Source organism: Carya illinoinensis, chromosome 5 (assembly GCF_018687715.1).
Source record: "Carya illinoinensis cultivar Pawnee chromosome 5, C.illinoinensisPawnee_v1, whole genome shotgun sequence".
Classification (NCBI taxonomy): Eukaryota; Viridiplantae; Streptophyta; class Magnoliopsida; order Fagales; family Juglandaceae; genus Carya; species Carya illinoinensis.
The window spans coordinates 42481338-42498779 of NC_056756.1; the positions used below are offsets into that span (position 1 = coordinate 42481338).

At 37.0% G+C, this 17442-nt stretch overlaps 3 long non-coding RNA genes across 3 annotated transcripts; all 3 read left to right on the top strand.

Moving 5' to 3' along the window:
• The first annotated feature begins 3338 nt into the window (after nt 1-3338).
• Nucleotides 3339-4084, top strand: LOC122311953. The gene is made up of 2 exons (XR_006242916.1): nt 3339-3631; nt 3697-4084. It is a non-coding gene; the product is annotated as an uncharacterized LOC122311953 (long non-coding RNA).
• An 855-nt stretch (nt 4085-4939) lies between these two features.
• On the top strand, nt 4940-6343 carry LOC122311952. Its single transcript, XR_006242915.1, has 2 exons — nt 4940-5080; nt 5146-6343. It is a non-coding gene; the product is annotated as an uncharacterized LOC122311952 (long non-coding RNA).
• Nucleotides 6344-10389: 4046 nt separating this feature from the next.
• Nucleotides 10390-11135, top strand: LOC122309222. The gene is made up of 2 exons (XR_006242379.1): nt 10390-10682; nt 10748-11135. It is a non-coding gene; the product is annotated as an uncharacterized LOC122309222 (long non-coding RNA).
• The last annotated feature ends 6307 nt before the right edge of the window (nt 11136-17442 follow it).

The following is a 17442-nucleotide window of genomic DNA, read 5'->3' on the forward strand; positions in this document are numbered from 1 at the left end:
TGACTATGATTAAAGAATTTTAGAGTTGAGAAAGGACACTCATTCATCACAAGAAAGGTGAGACTTAGAGTGTAGATCCTATTAGATTATTGACAGGAAAGAAAAATAAGATGAGAAACAATTTCAAATGGACTAGGATATGACCTAAAATCATTTTCTAAAGATTATCATTTGACTAGATATGCTCTATGAGTGGTACACATTGTGATTCATTCTTGAATTATATTAATTTATTGAACTTTCAATTGTAATTTTTGGAGGCAGTATAATATAATCATCTAGTGGCCTGTGCATTTATTTTCTAATAACTATCAACAAACAAATAAAATAAATTCAAGACCAAAAGAACAAGAAACGTCTCAAAGATTTGGAAAATATCAGCTTTGACCACAACACAAAACATATTTCACAACAACCTAATTCCGAAACTCTCATCTCATATAAAGTGAAAGCAACACAACAAATATCACATTTTAAAAAATACACAAAAATAGACAAGTATACAAGATGAAAACGGTTTGTTTCCATTCCTTGACTCTCGGCAGCCAAAGAGTCTCAGTGAAGATGACAAAGAGTCAAAAAAAGTGAAAGCAAAGATCAATGGAAGAAATCCTAACCCAAAGAGATCATCGATGCATAAAGAGACTTGTAGGCAAAGATCTCTCACAGACAGCTACTCCCACACTTTGTATCGGCCCATTTCTTGCACAATGGACTAGAGCAGCTGACATTGGCAAAGGAAGAAGATTGCGCAGGGTCAAAAATTGGGGTCGGTTGCTTGAAACATGCCGTGCATGGCTTGCACTGTGTCCATATCAGGTCACTACCTGTGTCCATTATCGCAAGGAAAGGCACAGGCGGGGTCCCAATTGACAAGCTCATGCGAAACTCTCCGTCACCGCCCTCAACCGGCGTTCGGAGGCCACTGGAGGCTTGCGTGCTCATCAGCAATCCGTTAAGAAATTGGCGGTGTCGTTGCTTCCCACGTTGGATAGATCGTTTGATGATTTGCAGCGGGGAAAGATCATCTCGGTCAACACAAAACATATTTCACAACAACCTAATTCCGAAACTCTCATCTCATATAAAGTGAAAGCAACACGACAAATATCACATTTTAAAAAATACACAAAAATAAACAAGTATACAAGATGAAAACGGTTTGTTTCCATTCCTTGACTCTCGGCAGCCAAAGAGTCTCAGTGAAGATGACAAAGAGTCAAAAAAAGTGAAAGCAAAGATCAATGGAAGAAATCCTAACCCAAAGAGATCATCGACGCATAAAGAGACTTGTAGGCAAAGATCTCTCACAGACCTGGGACAATGGGAACCAGCAAGGAAACGTAATCGAGATATGCTTGGGCTACCTGAGACAACCAGAACCAGCTTCCATGGAATTGTGATTGAGAGAAGAGGGAGAGAAAAGCAATCTCGGGCCAAGAAATAGAAAAGACGAGGAAAAGGAGAGAGAAGGTCGTTGGATGGACTTTTATCGATAAAAGTGGAGTGCAGAAGTGAAAAGGAAGGTGGTGCTGCGACGAACTGGTGGTATGGAGAAATGAAAGAAACCTCAGTAGAAAGGAAGAAATGAGGGAGGGAGAAATGGAGGGAAAATACTTATATGAATCAGTAGGATTGAAATCCATTGAACTCACAATCAATTTGAATCCCAACTCAAGAAAGCCAATAATTAAGTCAAGGAGATCTAGACCTATTGAAAATTTGTTTCAAGAACCTAGATTGCAGGGAGAATGTCACAAAAGTTGTTTCTTTCGACAAATTCAAAAGTTCATTCAAGAATAAGAGGAGAAAACTTAACTCAATATGAAAACTATTCATTCAATAGTCTAAACTCTCAATATGCGGCTACTTGTGTTTAAATACCATTCGCCTAATAAACCCTAGTTGAAATAAGGCTTCTCCCAAAGAAACCCTAGTTGGCCGAATATGGCCTTCGCACAAACACTAGGTTGGCCAAAACCCTAGGTTGAACATCCTCAGCCCAAATAATCTAGACTAACTCCTATAGCTAATAATATAAATCTTTTTAATGAATTAAATAAGTCCAAATCCTTCAATCACATAAACATAACAATAAGCCTAAATAAGAAACCCTAAGTCATGTCGCTCACTTCCATAGATTGTATTACATAGATCAAAACTGGTTCGTCTTCTTTCAAGCCCATCTTGAATGTTGGGGGTCTTATTAGATGAATTTGAAAACTCATCCCAAGTAAATTATACCAATTCTTATATTACTTCCTTAATCTTCTTAACTCTTGACCTTGTAATTGGTCTATCTAGAATTTGTAAGGGATATTTAAGACTTGGTCCACCATAGTACCCATCAAATACAGTGGAAGGAAGAAAGGGAAAATGTGTTTGGGAAAGGGAGGATCGAGGGAGAGAGAAAATATTGTTTAATCAATTTGGTTTAGCTACAGTGACCATCAAATATGACCTCTCATTCTAAATTAGTGTAGTTAAAAGTCATATCCTTTTGAAATTGCATAATCTAATGTATATTATTTTTTGGGGTCTATTAGCCAAACTCCTCATTGTATTTGCATTTGTATAATCCAATGAAGATGCTATAAACTGGATAGTAATAAATCTACCCAAATTGCAAAAGGGTGTTGCTACCGCCTATTAGCAATATCAGCCCTGTATCGTCTCCACCATCAGATGCAACATCTGCTCCACCAAAAAATACTCAAGCACTTGACAGCAATGCATAATAGTCTAGAAGGTTTTATAACACATGCCACTTTTTCCTTTAATCTCGATAATTCTTTTATGATAAAAGATTCTTTCTTTAGTGTACAAATACCACCACAATGTACTGTATTGAATAGAATGAATAATGTAGAGAACATTTTTGATTCCTTCGTGTATATGTTAATTCGTGCATGGTATCAAAACCGCATAAGACTCAAGTCTAAGGTGCTCCCATGGCAAAAAATTCCCAAACCTCTCCACCCCAACCTTTCATTCTTCCCCTCCCATCTCCTTTCCACTTACTTGATGAAAATTTCGAAACACCCAACCTTGAATACTTGACTTGGCAACAACAAGATCAAGCCATTATAAGCGATCTCATATCCTACTTATCTTAAAATGTAACTGCTCATGTTCTGGGTGCTGCTACCTCTCGTGAGATTTGGGTCACTTGATTGAGCTGAAATATTGCATATTTTAGTTATTTAAAACCAATGTATTTTAATTTCATCATGATATTATTATTGGTTTTAGATGGAAAAATAGTTAATAAGCATAAATACGAGTTGCGATTTTTAATTGATTAATATCATGTTTATGCTTAATTTTATAACTATGATTTAATGGAACAATATTTCCTCACATATATAGTTTATTTGTGATAATATATTTTTTCTTTTAATTTATTTTTTTGAGTGTTATTTTTATTTTCAGTTCAAATAAATCCAATTGGAACTGTTGACGATGAAGAAGAGTACCCTTGCTTCTGTTCTACGTGGTGGAGATGGTGATGATCAGCCAAATCAAGAGAACGAAATTTTGATGATGAAGATGAACTGATTTTGAGATAGAGCTTGATGTAATGGGAATAAAACCCAAAAGGAGAACATGGGAGCTGGACGTGAATTAAAAGGTTTGGATGAAACGCTTCATTCTCACATCATTCGGAAACATGCTCAACAACCACACTCGGTGCAGCACTCACACATCAGCAGGAACAACATCATTCACATACGGCTGGAGCACTCATGCTATTTTTCGTGAGGTGGGTTCTTGGCTGGCAGACTTCACGGATGGCACAGGAGAAGAAAGGAATCCTTTTTCGTTTGAGTGGAAAGAGGGCTACGACTTTTTCGTTTAGTCAAGCTACTTTTCGTTCATTTGAGGAAGAGATACGGATTGAGAGAATTGGAGAGAGGAGTACAGAATTTTCAACTACACGAAATGAAGGAAAATAAGCAAGAAGAAGAGTCAACATTTTCGGAAAGCAAGGGGATGGAATTGGAATTAGCTGAAGGGGTAGGCAGCAGCAGAATTGGTGGGAGTTGAGAGAGGGAGAGACGTGTGAAGAAAAGTCATGAGCAAACAAAAAGAAATAAAAAGCAAAAGCCGGAAAGAATAGGCGTGAGAGTGGGTGAGCATGGAATTTTAAAGTAATCCGGTGAGGTTACGTATGTTACATGAGTAGAGAGGGTAGGAAAGGAGAAAAAGTGAGTAGGGAATGAGTGTGTTAGCTGAAGTTAGCTGAACGTGGGCCCTCTCATTAAAGAAAAGAAGTGAGATGTTGGTTGATAGGGGATGCAGCCGAGATTGAAGAAGTGATAAGTGGGGTCAGTTTGGTAGAGTGGAGAACGATTGGTTTAACTTGAAGAAAGGAAAGGGCATTCTTCTGGACTGGATAGCTGGCAAGAGGGAACGGACAAGCAGCAAAGCAGGGGTAGGCAGCAGCAGAATTTGGAGGGGGAGTCATTCTTCTTTTTCGGCTTGGACTGGAAAGCTGCTGCAGCAAGAAAGAAAATCACAATGCAACCACATTACACATGCAATGAACACAGCAACACACGGCTATAAAAGGAAAGAAAGCTGAAATGAAGAGGGGTCGATTTTCGGGAGCAGTAGCTTAGTTTAAAGTTTTTATGCTTTTCATTCAGACTTTGCAGTTGTTAGCTCGGGCAGTTTATTTCAGTTGTTTTCTTATTTTGTTTTCTGTTTAGAAGGAGCAGCAGTTTTTAGTTTAGTTTTTACCTATTTTCCTTCCATTTTTAGAAGCTGGAAGCAGCTGGCTTTGCTTTCATACGGAGGAGGAGTTTTAGTTTTTAAAACTTGTTTTTATTTTCATTTAGAAGCTAGAACCAAGCAGCAGAATTTTATTTGATCTACTTTCTTTTTCGTTTTAGTTTCAAGCAGCTGGGTTTTTAGTTTTCCATTTTACTTCCTCTTCTACGTGGTGGAGATGGTGATGATCAGCCAAATCAAGAGAACGAAATTTTGATGATGAAGATGAACTGATTTTGAGATAGAGCTTGATGTAATGGGAATAAAACCCAAAAGGAGAACATGGGAGCTGGACGTGAATTAAAAGGTTTGGATGAAACGCTTCATTCTCACATCATTCGGAAACATGCTCAACAACCACACTCGGTGCAGCACTCACACATCAGCAGGAACAACATCATTCACATACGGCTGGAGCACTCATGCTATTTTTCGTGAGGTGGGTTCTTGGCTGGCAGACTTCACGGATGGCACAGGAGAAGAAAGGAATCCTTTTTCGTTTGAGTGGAAAGAGGGCTACGACTTTTTCGTTTAGTCAAGCTACTTTTCGTTCATTTGAGGAAGAGATACGGATTGAGAGAATTGGAGAGAGGAGTACAGAATTTTCAACTACACGAAATGAAGGAAAATAAGCAAGAAGAAGAGTCAACATTTTCGGAAAGCAAGGGGCTGGAATTGGAATTAGCTGAAGGGGTAGGCAGCAGCAGAATTGGTGGGAGTTGAGAGAGGGAGAGACGTGTGAAGAAAAGTCATGAGCAAACAAAAAGAAATAAAAAGCAAAAGCCGGAAAGAATAGGCGTGAGAGTGGGTGAGCATGGAATTTTAAAGTAATCCGGTGAGGTTACGTATGTTACATGAGTAGAGAGGGTAGGAAAGGAGAAAAAGTGAGTAGGGAATGAGTGTGTTAGCTGAAGTTAGCTGAACGTGGGCCCTCTCATTAAAGAAAAGAAGTGAGATGTTGGTTGATAGGGGATGCAGCCGAGATTGAAGAAGTGATAAGTGGGGTCAGTTTGGTAGAGTGGAGAACGATTGGTTTAACTTGAAGAAAGGAAAGGGCATTCTTCTGGACTGGATAGCTGGCAAGAGGGAACGGACGAGCAGCAAAGCAGGGGTAGGCAGCAGCAGAATTTGGAGGGGGAGTCATTCTTCTTTTTCGGCTTGGACTGGAAAGCTGCTGCAGCAAGAAAGAAAATCACAATGCAACCACATTACACATGCAATGAACACAGCAACACACGGCTATAAAAGGAAAGAAAGCTGAAATGAAGAGGGGTCGATTTTCGGGAGCAGTAGCTTAGTTTAAAGTTTTTATGCTTTTCATTCAGACTTTGCAGTTGTTAGCTCGGGCAGTTTATTTCAGTTGTTTTCTTATTTTGTTTTCTGTTTAGAAGGAGCAGCAGTTTTTAGTTTAGTTTTTACCTATTTTCCTTCCATTTTTAGAAGCTGGAAGCAGCTGGCTTTGCTTTCATACGGAGGAGGAGTTTTAGTTTTTAAAACTTGTTTTTATTTTCATTTAGAAGCTAGAACCAAGCAGCAGAATTTTATTTGATCTACTTTCTTTTTCGTTTTAGTTTCAAGCAGCTGGGTTTTTAGTTTTCCATTTTACTTCCTCTTCTTTCCGAATAGAACAAGTTTATTCCTTACAATTCCTGTTTTTATTTAATTTCAGTTTAATGTCTTTTATTTTTTCTTTCTCCTTTAAATTTCAGTCTATTAATTTCAGTAATTTTAATTTACTTTCTTGCATTTTAATTCCTTACATTTCATCGCTGCACTTAAAACCAACAAACATGAATCTGGTTCACGACCAGTAAATTTTGATTTTCATTGCACTTTTCCATCCATTGTACATATCATCCTCTTATTTTCTCTTTGTGAAGTTTTTCACATTTTTTTAAACAAGTTTAATTTTAAGCAACTTTCCCTGAGGAGACGATCTAGGAATTTATTCCTAATTATTACACGACATCCTCCTGCACTTGGGATAGCATTAGTGCTACTCATTTTTGAGTGAGTCAAGTTTTTGGCGCCGTTGCCGGGGAAAGTAGTCTAACTTGAATTTAAACTTGTTATTTTATTTTTTTTACTCATCTCATTTGCATCAACCACTCATCTCCACCATATACGATCGATGTATCATAACATGCCAGTATTTCAAGGAGGTTGGTCTGAGCCAATCCAATCAACTAGCTGGGTCAATCAAGCACAAAATCAGCCCTTCTCCAACACATATAATCCGGGGTGGAATAATCACCCAAATTTCTCATGGAGAAATGATCAGCCTGGTTGGTCCCCACCTCCTCAGCACCAGTATCTGCCATATCAAAATCCTCAGAGCTATCCTTATGTAGCTCATCCTGGATTTCAACCTCATGTACCTGCACAGCCTCCACATAATGAAACCCTTGAGGAAACATTACAGGCTTTTATGCAGGGACAAGCTCAGACAATGCAGGCCATTGCTGAGCTGAGAAGTTCTATCAGCGACTTGAACTCTGCAATAGATGCTCAAGAAAAGGGAGACGTTGTTGAAACAGCAGAAGCTGTTCTTACCTTGAGAAGTGGGAAGGAAGTTCCCCGACCTGAAATGACAATAGACACAGAGGTAATAGCTCCTACGCCTAAAGATGCAGCAGTGACGGATGAAGCTGAAAAAGAACCAGAGGTGGCGAGACCAGAACTAAAAAAGCCTGTGAGTGCGGATGCTGAAACGAGTAAGGGATACCAACCTGTGGTACCCTATCCTCAAAGATTGGCAGCTGGCAAAAGTGGAGTTGTGAAACTTACCTTTGGGAACGTGGCACTTAAGTTGAACGTTTTCAACACTTGCAAGATGCCGGCACATTTTGATAACACAAGTGGTTTGAATGCAGGGGAGAATTTGACACCAAAGTTTATTTGCTCAAATTCTCCTTTCTCTGATAATGAAGATGATTTTAAATTTTTTGATTGTTTTGCAGATTCTTCTCTACCATTTCAAGGGACTGAGAGAACACCTTATGAATGGTCCACTCAAAATAAACGTCGGTTTCTCTCCGAGCTGAGAAAACAGTTTCAAAAATTTTGCAAATCCCGATGGAGTGGGCTGTACATTGTAAATCCCAGGGAAGTGTCTTGATTTGTTTTTCCTCCTTTACAGTTTTCTTTATTTGCTTTGTTTTTTTTTTTTATTTGTTTGTTTGCTTTGATTTTATGTTGATTGTTTGTTTTGCTTGTTGAGATCTGTGCACTTTGTTTTCTTTCGTTCGATTCAATAAGAACTATGTCTCTCACTAGTTGGGGGGTGTGGATTAAATAAAACGGTGCGTTAGTAGACACTGTAGATAGTTTAATAAAAAAAAAAAAAAAAAAAATAATAGTTGGATCCGTCCCGTGATCCGACAAGTGTGACTGTAGATAGTTGAAAAGAATAATAATCCGTCCGTGATCTGACAAGTGGCTGGAGATTTGAAAGTTAAAAGAATAGTTGGATCCGTCCGTGATCTGACAAGAGTGTCTGGAGATTTGAAATCACCTGATGTTGTTGAAAAATGGGATTTGAGGCTCCGAGTTGTCATTTCACCGAAATCAGATTACTTTTTGACTGGGATGATAACTCGTCTGTTCTTTGCGCTACCTCTATAAAATCAATCCTGAACTTCATCAAATCCGCATCAAGTTTTCATTCTCATCTCCATAAACTCATCTGCATTCTTCCAACTTTCTCATTTTTAAGTTTCTAGTCTTCTGTCAATGGCTCATTCCTCAAGCATCCCTCTAGATCAATCCATGAGACCTTCTGCATCCCAACCGCCTGTTCTTTCTGCAGCCACCATTAGTGCCGTGTTACAACTTGAAAATAATAGTATGGCTAATAGGTCGGACTCAGAAGCTATTTACGACCTGGTGAGTCTTGGGACTCGCTACTCATCCTCCATTGTGGCTTTTTCCCAAAGGGTACAAGCCAAAAACAATGAGGTTGAAAGGCTGAAAGAACAAATCGTTGTACTTCAACGAATTGCACAAGAGGCTCACATAAGGGAAGGAATCGAATGGCAGAAGAATAGACATTTGAAGTCTCTTTTAGATTCTTCATTCCGCTTGCCAGCTCCCATGGCTAAGGATGACCTGATGCTGTATGAAGAGCATGAGCGTCTCAAACTTGAGGCTAAAAACCTCAAGTTTATGTAAAAAAAAAAAAAAAAAAAAAAAAAAAAAAAAAAAATTTCTTTCTTGCTTGTTTTGCATTTTGTTTATTTTGTTTTGAGTCCACTATTCTGGAGGATTCTGCTTGTTTTATTTATTTTTGCATTTCGTTTGTTTTGTTTTTCCTTCTTTTGTTTTCTGTTATGTTTTTAACTTTGACAGAAATCTACTCCTTGTGTACTCTCAAATATCTAAGGTGAAATTTTTCTCTCTGTTGAATCATTTTCGTCTCAATATATGTTCTACAGTATTTATCTTGCTCAAATACATATCTGTATAACATACATCATCGAAGATTCATTGCTGAACATTGAGGACAATGTCACATTTAGTTGGGGGGAGGGTTTTCTGTTAAAAATGTGTTAAAAAAAAAAAAAAAAAGATAAAAATACAAATTAAAAAAAAATATATATATATATAAATAAAAATAAAATTTGTGAGGTGCACGATTAACACACACTTCTGGCATGTTTGTTAGATTTGAGTATCTTGGTGGAGTAGTTGAGCAGAATTATTTTGTGAAGATTTATTTTCAACCTTAAGCATAGAACATGACTTATGATGCCTCATATCTTGTTGAGGAGTGACTTGAAACACCGGGATGCAATATTTACAAAAATGAGAATTAGTATAATTTATATAGAATGAAGGGCAAGTTTTGAAAGAACATTTTGCACATGCTTACATTTGTAGTGTTCATCATTAATGTTCATAGATTTAAAACAGGAGAAGTAAACTGCAGGACTACCGAGCCTTATATAAAAAAAAAAAAAAAAAAAAAAAAAAAAAAAAAAGAAAAGAAAAGAAAACGAAAAAAAAAAAAAAATATCGTGTAAGTTTTCCTAAATAAAGGGCTAGAAACAGTTACCCAAAACTTTGGGGGTTGAATGATCAACCTTTAAACAGAGTTGGCGTGAAAACTGCTAGTCCCTTAGGCTTTGAGGTAGTTAGAATCAAAAATGATTAATCTTAAGGTTGAAAAATCCTATGATAAATCATGTTTATTAGTGAGGAACATACAGAAGTTTAGCCACACACAAATATTCGAGTTCTGATACATTTGCCCAATTCTATGTGAACAATTACTGAGACTTTCCTTGTGGATACAACTTCTGGTGTTGAGTAGTCACGAATCAATTTTTTTGTGAGAATTCAGAATTATGTTTGATTGTTTTTGTTTGAATTTCGAGCTTTATGCAATATTCATCTCAATTAATTTTCACTATTTTGCTCAAGGATTAGCAAAAAGCTAGTTGGGGGGTGTGATTGAGCTGAAATATTGCATATTTTAGTTATTTAAAACCAATGTATTTTAATTTCATCATGATATTATTATTGGTTTTAGATGGAAAAATAGTTAATAAGCATAAATACGAGTTGCGATTTTTAATTGATTAATATCATGTTTATGCTTAATTTTATAACTATGATTTAATGGAACAATATTTCCTCACATATATAGTTTATTTGTGATAATATATTTTTTCTTTTAATTTATTTTTTTGAGTGTTATTTTTATTTTCAGTTCAAATAAATCCAATTGGAACTGTTGACGATGAAGAAGAGTACCCTTGCTTCTGTTCTACGTGGTGGAGATGGTGATGATCAGCCAAATCAAGAGAACGAAATTTTGATGATGAAGATGAACTGATTTTGAGATAGAGCTTGATGTAATGGGAATAAAACCCAAAAGGAGAACATGGGAGCTGGACGTGAATTAAAAGGTTTGGATGAAACGCTTCATTCTCACATCATTCGGAAACATGCTCAACAACCACACTCGGTGCAGCACTCACACATCAGCAGGAACAACATCATTCACATACGGCTGGAGCACTCATGCTATTTTTCGTGAGGTGGGTTCTTGGCTGGCAGACTTCACGGATGGCACAGGAGAAGAAAGGAATCCTTTTTCGTTTGAGTGGAAAGAGGGCTACGACTTTTTCGTTTAGTCAAGCTACTTTTCGTTCATTTGAGGAAGAGATACGGATTGAGAGAATTGGAGAGAGGAGTACAGAATTTTCAACTACACGAAATGAAGGAAAATAAGCAAGAAGAAGAGTCAACATTTTCGGAAAGCAAGGGGATGGAATTGGAATTAGCTGAAGGGGTAGGCAGCAGCAGAATTGGTGGGAGTTGAGAGAGGGAGAGACGTGTGAAGAAAAGTCATGAGCAAACAAAAAGAAATAAAAAGCAAAAGCCGGAAAGAATAGGCGTGAGAGTGGGTGAGCATGGAATTTTAAAGTAATCCGGTGAGGTTACGTATGTTACATGAGTAGAGAGGGTAGGAAAGGAGAAAAAGTGAGTAGGGAATGAGTGTGTTAGCTGAAGTTAGCTGAACGTGGGCCCTCTCATTAAAGAAAAGAAGTGAGATGTTGGTTGATAGGGGATGCAGCCGAGATTGAAGAAGTGATAAGTGGGGTCAGTTTGGTAGAGTGGAGAACGATTGGTTTAACTTGAAGAAAGGAAAGGGCATTCTTCTGGACTGGATAGCTGGCAAGAGGGAACGGACGAGCAGCAAAGCAGGGGTAGGCAGCAGCAGAATTTGGAGGGGGAGTCATTCTTCTTTTTCGGCTTGGACTGGAAAGCTGCTGCAGCAAGAAAGAAAATCACAATGCAACCACATTACACATGCAATGAACACAGCAACACACGGCTATAAAAGGAAAGAAAGCTGAAATGAAGAGGGGTCGATTTTCGGGAGCAGTAGCTTAGTTTAAAGTTTTTATGCTTTTCATTCAGACTTTGCAGTTGTTAGCTCGGGCAGTTTATTTCAGTTGTTTTCTTATTTTGTTTTCTGTTTAGAAGGAGCAGCAGTTTTTAGTTTAGTTTTTACCTATTTTCCTTCCATTTTTAGAAGCTGGAAGCAGCTGGCTTTGCTTTCATACGGAGGAGGAGTTTTAGTTTTTAAAACTTGTTTTTATTTTCATTTAGAAGCTAGAACCAAGCAGCAGAATTTTATTTGATCTACTTTCTTTTTCGTTTTAGTTTCAAGCAGCTGGGTTTTTAGTTTTCCATTTTACTTCCTCTTCTTTCCGAATAGAACAAGTTTATTCCTTACAATTCCTGTTTTTATTTAATTTCAGTTTAATGTCTTTTATTTTTTCTTTCTCCTTTAAATTTCAGTCTATTAATTTCAGTAATTTTAATTTACTTTCTTGCATTTTAATTCCTTACATTTCATCGCTGCACTTAAAACCAACAAACATGAATCTGGTTCACGACCAGTAAATTTTGATTTTCATTGCACTTTTCCATCCATTGTACATATCATCCTCTTATTTTCTCTTTGTGAAGTTTTTCACATTTTTTTAAACAAGTTTAATTTTAAGCAACTTTCCCTGAGGAGACGATCTAGGAATTTATTCCTAATTATTACACGACATCCTCCTGCACTTGGGATAGCATTAGTGCTACTCATTTTTGAGTGAGTCATCACTCTAGTTGATCTCTTTGCTGCAAAATCTCAAACACAATCATACAAGTCTAATATCAGCTGGCTTTTTTAAAGAAAGGTTCAGATTATATGGCTGAATGTTACCAAAAGGCAAAACTCTTTCGAGATACACTTGTCGTAGTTGGTAAACCCTTATCATCTTCTGAATTTATCACATATTTCTTAGCTTGTTTGGGTTCCGATTTTGATTCTATGGTCACCTCTATAACTACTCACGTGGATCCTCTCAGTCTCTCTCAGGTCTATAGCCATTTGCTTACTCATGAATCCAAGTTCTCTCATCAACTTATTCATCTTATAGCTACCATTGAATTCTCTACAAATACCACTTACAAACCTCCCATTAATAATCATAATCGAAGCCATGAGTTTTATTGTGGTAGAGGAGGCTATCAAGGGCATGGTTGTGGTCGTAATGGTGGTCACCTTCCCCTTCCTATTTTTCTCCCTTCCATCCTACTTGCCAAGTTTGTCTTAAACAAGGTCATACTGCCCTCACTTATTATCATAGATTCAACCAAAGTTTCCAATCAACTTCACCCCCTCTTTTGGCCCACTTCACCATTGTCCCAACGTCCTCCTTTACTCTCACCTCATTTGGCTGACAACGTTTGGTACCTTGACTCGATTGTTATACATCACTTTACACATGATTTTTCTAACTTGTCTCTTAGTCCCACAAAATACAAGGGTGATAAGCAAGTGTGTATAGACGATAGCACGATAGCACATCTCTTCCAATTCATCATGTTGGTAGCTCCATTGTGCCCTATAATTCTGGCAAATTTCTTCCCTCAAAATCTTATCATGTTCATTTCATTTCTAAGAATTTAATTTTTGTTAGGAAATTTTGTGAAGATAATGATGTTTTTTTTTTTAAAAAAAAATTATTCTACATTTTTTCGTGTAAATGACTCTCATACCAGCAAAATTTTGCTCCAAGGCAACACTAAGGATGAAATGTATGTGTTTCCATCTGTACTTCATTTTCCTCAAATGTACACTGGAACTCGAGCATCTCCCTTTCAATGGCACATAAGGTTTGGACATCCTTTCATGCAGCTAGTTCATAGAATCATCTCCAAAGTTTCTCTTCCCGTGCACTCATCCTCCATGCCTGGCTTATGTTCTTCCCACTGTCAAGCCAAACTTCATCAACTTCCATATAATCGGTCCACCTCTCGTTCCACTTCTCCACTTCAACTTCTATTTTTGGATGTCTGGGATCCTGCACAAGTCATTTATTGTGGTGGTTTTCATTATTATCTATCATTTGTAGATGATTATAGTAGATTTACGTGGTTATTTCCGTTGAAATGCAAATCTGATGTAACTTCTACTTTCTTATCTTTCAAGCATCATGTAGAGATCATTTTTAATACTAAAATATGTGGCTTACAATTAGACTGCTCGCATTTATATTTCTAGAGATGTGTTATTTGATGAGTCAAATTTTTACTTCTCTAAACACACATCCTGCTTGTCCCCAAGTTCTTCTCCCAACCCATATCCCATTCCACTTCTAAACACATATCTCTCGTTCATTAATACAGAAAAGTCACATGAGCTCTCTCATCTCCCTCGGCCCACATCCCCTACAACCCAACCCGTATCCTCTAGCCCAACTCTATCTCTCATTCCATCTACACCCTCTACTCTACCTGACCCAAGTCTCATATCCTCTCCGCCTTTATTCTCCTCATCCAAGCCTACAAACATACTTGGCCCACTCCCTTCTTCATCTAGGGCACATTTCTCGTCTCATCCCTAATCTCTTCCTACCCTGATGCCCCCTTCCTTTGTTCATCCTATGTAGACTCGAGCCAAGTCGAATCTCCACTTTCTGAAACTTCACACTGACGGCACCATTGCATGGCCCTCGACCACAAGCTCATATCACTTCCGCCGAGACACCCGAGGAGCTCACCTCAATGACTGAAGCTTCAAAGAATCAGGAATGGCGCATTGCTATGCAATTAGAATTTGATGCTCTCTTGTCTAATAATACTTGGTCTTTGATTCCACCTACATCTAATAATACAGTTAGCTTGAGGGGCTTCATTACTCAGAGATGTTTAGCCCTGTCATTAAGCCAACATCCATTAGGTTAGTGCTCTCAATTGCAGTTTCTTTTGGATGATTGATTCATCAATTGGATGTGCAAAATGACTTTTTACACGACACTTTGGATGAATAAGTGTTCATGTCATAGCTACTGAGATTTGTTCACCCATAATTCCCCCACTATATTTGTAAACTTAACGAAGCACTATACAACCTTAAACAGGCTCATCGCGCATGATATGCTCCTCTTAGTTCACGTATCTTAGAGTTGGGTTTTATTGTCTCTAAATTCTATGCATCTTTGTTCATCTATCATCATCAGTCTACGACAATTTAATTTTTAGTCTATGTGGATTGTTGAACCCAAGATTTCAAGTTTTGTATAATTATATATCTACACATGGATTTTGATGATAACAAATGAATTCAAAGAATAAAGGAGTTTCAAACTCAAGTTGTCTAGACAATAGAGTCAAGCACATCAAGGAAACAAGCATGAACAAGAAGGAAATAAGTTCACATTAAAGTCATAGAGTAATGTTGTAAATCTCTTAAAAATTCGAAATTAGGATTAAGACTCAAAATTAATATTTTATCATAAAGCATTAAAATACATTTTCCACATGTGCATGAATTTTTTGAAAATCAAATTTAAAAATTTTGAAAGATGATTGATTGTCATCCTTTACATGTGCATACCTTAATTAAAGTGTTGAATTTTGAAAATATTAAAAATGATTGATTGTCATCTTTCACATGTGCATGTTTTATTTGAATATTTTTAAAAGTGATTGATGCTTTTTTTGACTTATGTAAAAGGTAGATGATTTTGTTTGAAATATTTGAAAAGTAAAGTGTGCTCCTTTTGTCATATGCAAAAAGTAAAATATTAGATTTGAATTTTTTGAAAAGTAAAGTGTGCTCCTTTTGTCATATGCCAAAAGTAAAAGATTAGGTTTGAAATTTTTGAAAAATGAATGATGTTGTCTTTGATAATTGAAAAAAAAGAATCTTTTATTTGAATTTTTTGAAAAAGTGAATGATGTTATATTTGACATGTGAATCTTTTTAAATTTGAATATGAAGTCTCATATGCTTATAAATAGATCATTTGAGAGTTTCACATTTACAACATTAAGAGCATACAACATTCATTCAAAGTTTTAATTCTCTCTTCTCTAAGTATTGGGCCTTAATCCTTGTTCATTTTGAGAGATATAATTTGTGTTGTATTGTTCTTATTTCACTCATTGAGAAGTGTTTTCTGATAACCTACCCACTATTAGCTCTTGTATCAGTAAAAGGGTGTGTATAACCCTTGTGCGTGTAGAAAGTATTTTACACAGGGAATAGCTGAATCAACACGTGTAAATTGATTGCAAGTGTAGAGGGTGTTCTACACGGATCCTTTGTAGCGGTGTTGTTCAAAGGTATAATAGGTTTCTATCTCCACCTGAAGGAGGTTGAATAGTGAATTTGAGGATCCTCAAGGAGTAGCTTGAGGCAATGACGTAGGCAGTGGGGCCGAACTTCGTTAACATACTGAGTTTGCTTTTCTCTTACCCTTACTCTTTATATTTATTACTGTTTCGTATTTTGTATATATTTTATATTGTATATTTGATTTATAATTGTTATTTTTTTAAATACAACTCAATTCACCCCCCCTCTTGTGTTAGTCATCTGGGCAACATGGATGATGTTGTTCTCACTGGATCTGACCCGAATGCTTTGCTTTAACTTGTTGATATACTGAAAGCTGATTTTCCTCTCAAAAACTTGGGATACCTTCACCACTTTTTGGGCCTTGAATGTCATCGAAATTCTACAGGACTTATTTTATCGCAGCGCAGATACAGTCTTGATTTGCTCAAGAAAACTAATATGAACAATTGTAAGCCTGTGAGTAGCCCTTTGTCCCCCTCTACAAAACTGTCAGCTTTTGATTATACTTTTATGGAAGATTTGTCTCTCTATAGAAGTGTTGTTAGCAGTTTACAATACTTGTTGGTCACTAAATTAGATTTGGCCTTCTTTGTGAATCGAGTGTGCCAATTTATGCTTGCACCCTGTTTGTCTCATTAGCAAGCCGTTAAACGTATCTTACGCTATCTCAAGCATACTATGGATTATGGTTTGGCTATTACTCCATCTCCCTCTCCTGCTTTGGCTACCTTTTTCGATGCCGACTGGGTCGAATGTCCAAATGACAAAAAATCTTCTAGAGGATATTGTGTGTTTAATGGTAAAAATCTGGTTTGTTGGAGTTCCAGGAAGCAATCTATAATTGCAAGATCGAGTATCGAGGCTGAATATAAAGTTTTGGCACATGCTACCTGTGAATTATTATGGCTACAAGCTCTTCTATTTGAGTTTGGAATATCTTTGTCCAAAGACTCCAAACCTCCTATTCTCTATTGTGGCAATTTGGGAGCAATATATTTGTCTGCTAATCCTATGATGCACTCCCTCACTAAACACGTTGACATTGATTACCATTTTGTATGGGATCGAATCCATGCCAAAGCCTTTCAGGGTTATTTTCTCTCCAACAAGGATCAACTGGCCGACATTTTTATAAAGCCTTTGTCAATCTCCAGATCTTGCACTTTACGCTCCAGCTCACAGTTCTTCTAGGCCTACTTGGTTCGCTGTGGCATATTAGCAATATTAGCCCTGCATGCAGAATAGTCTAGAGATTTTATAACACATGTCACTCTCCTTTAATCTTGAGAATTATGTTATAATGGAATATTCTTTCTTTAGTATATAAATACAACCACAATGTATTGTATTGAACAGAATGAAGAATGTTGAGAACATTTTCCATTCCTTTATGATATGTTAATTCACGCATCAGCTAGCTTTGTCCGCTGGGAGTGTCCACTAGTACAAATTTTTCTTTTTATATTTTACATTTTTTTAACATATTTAAATATTTTTAAAAACTAAAAAAATATACC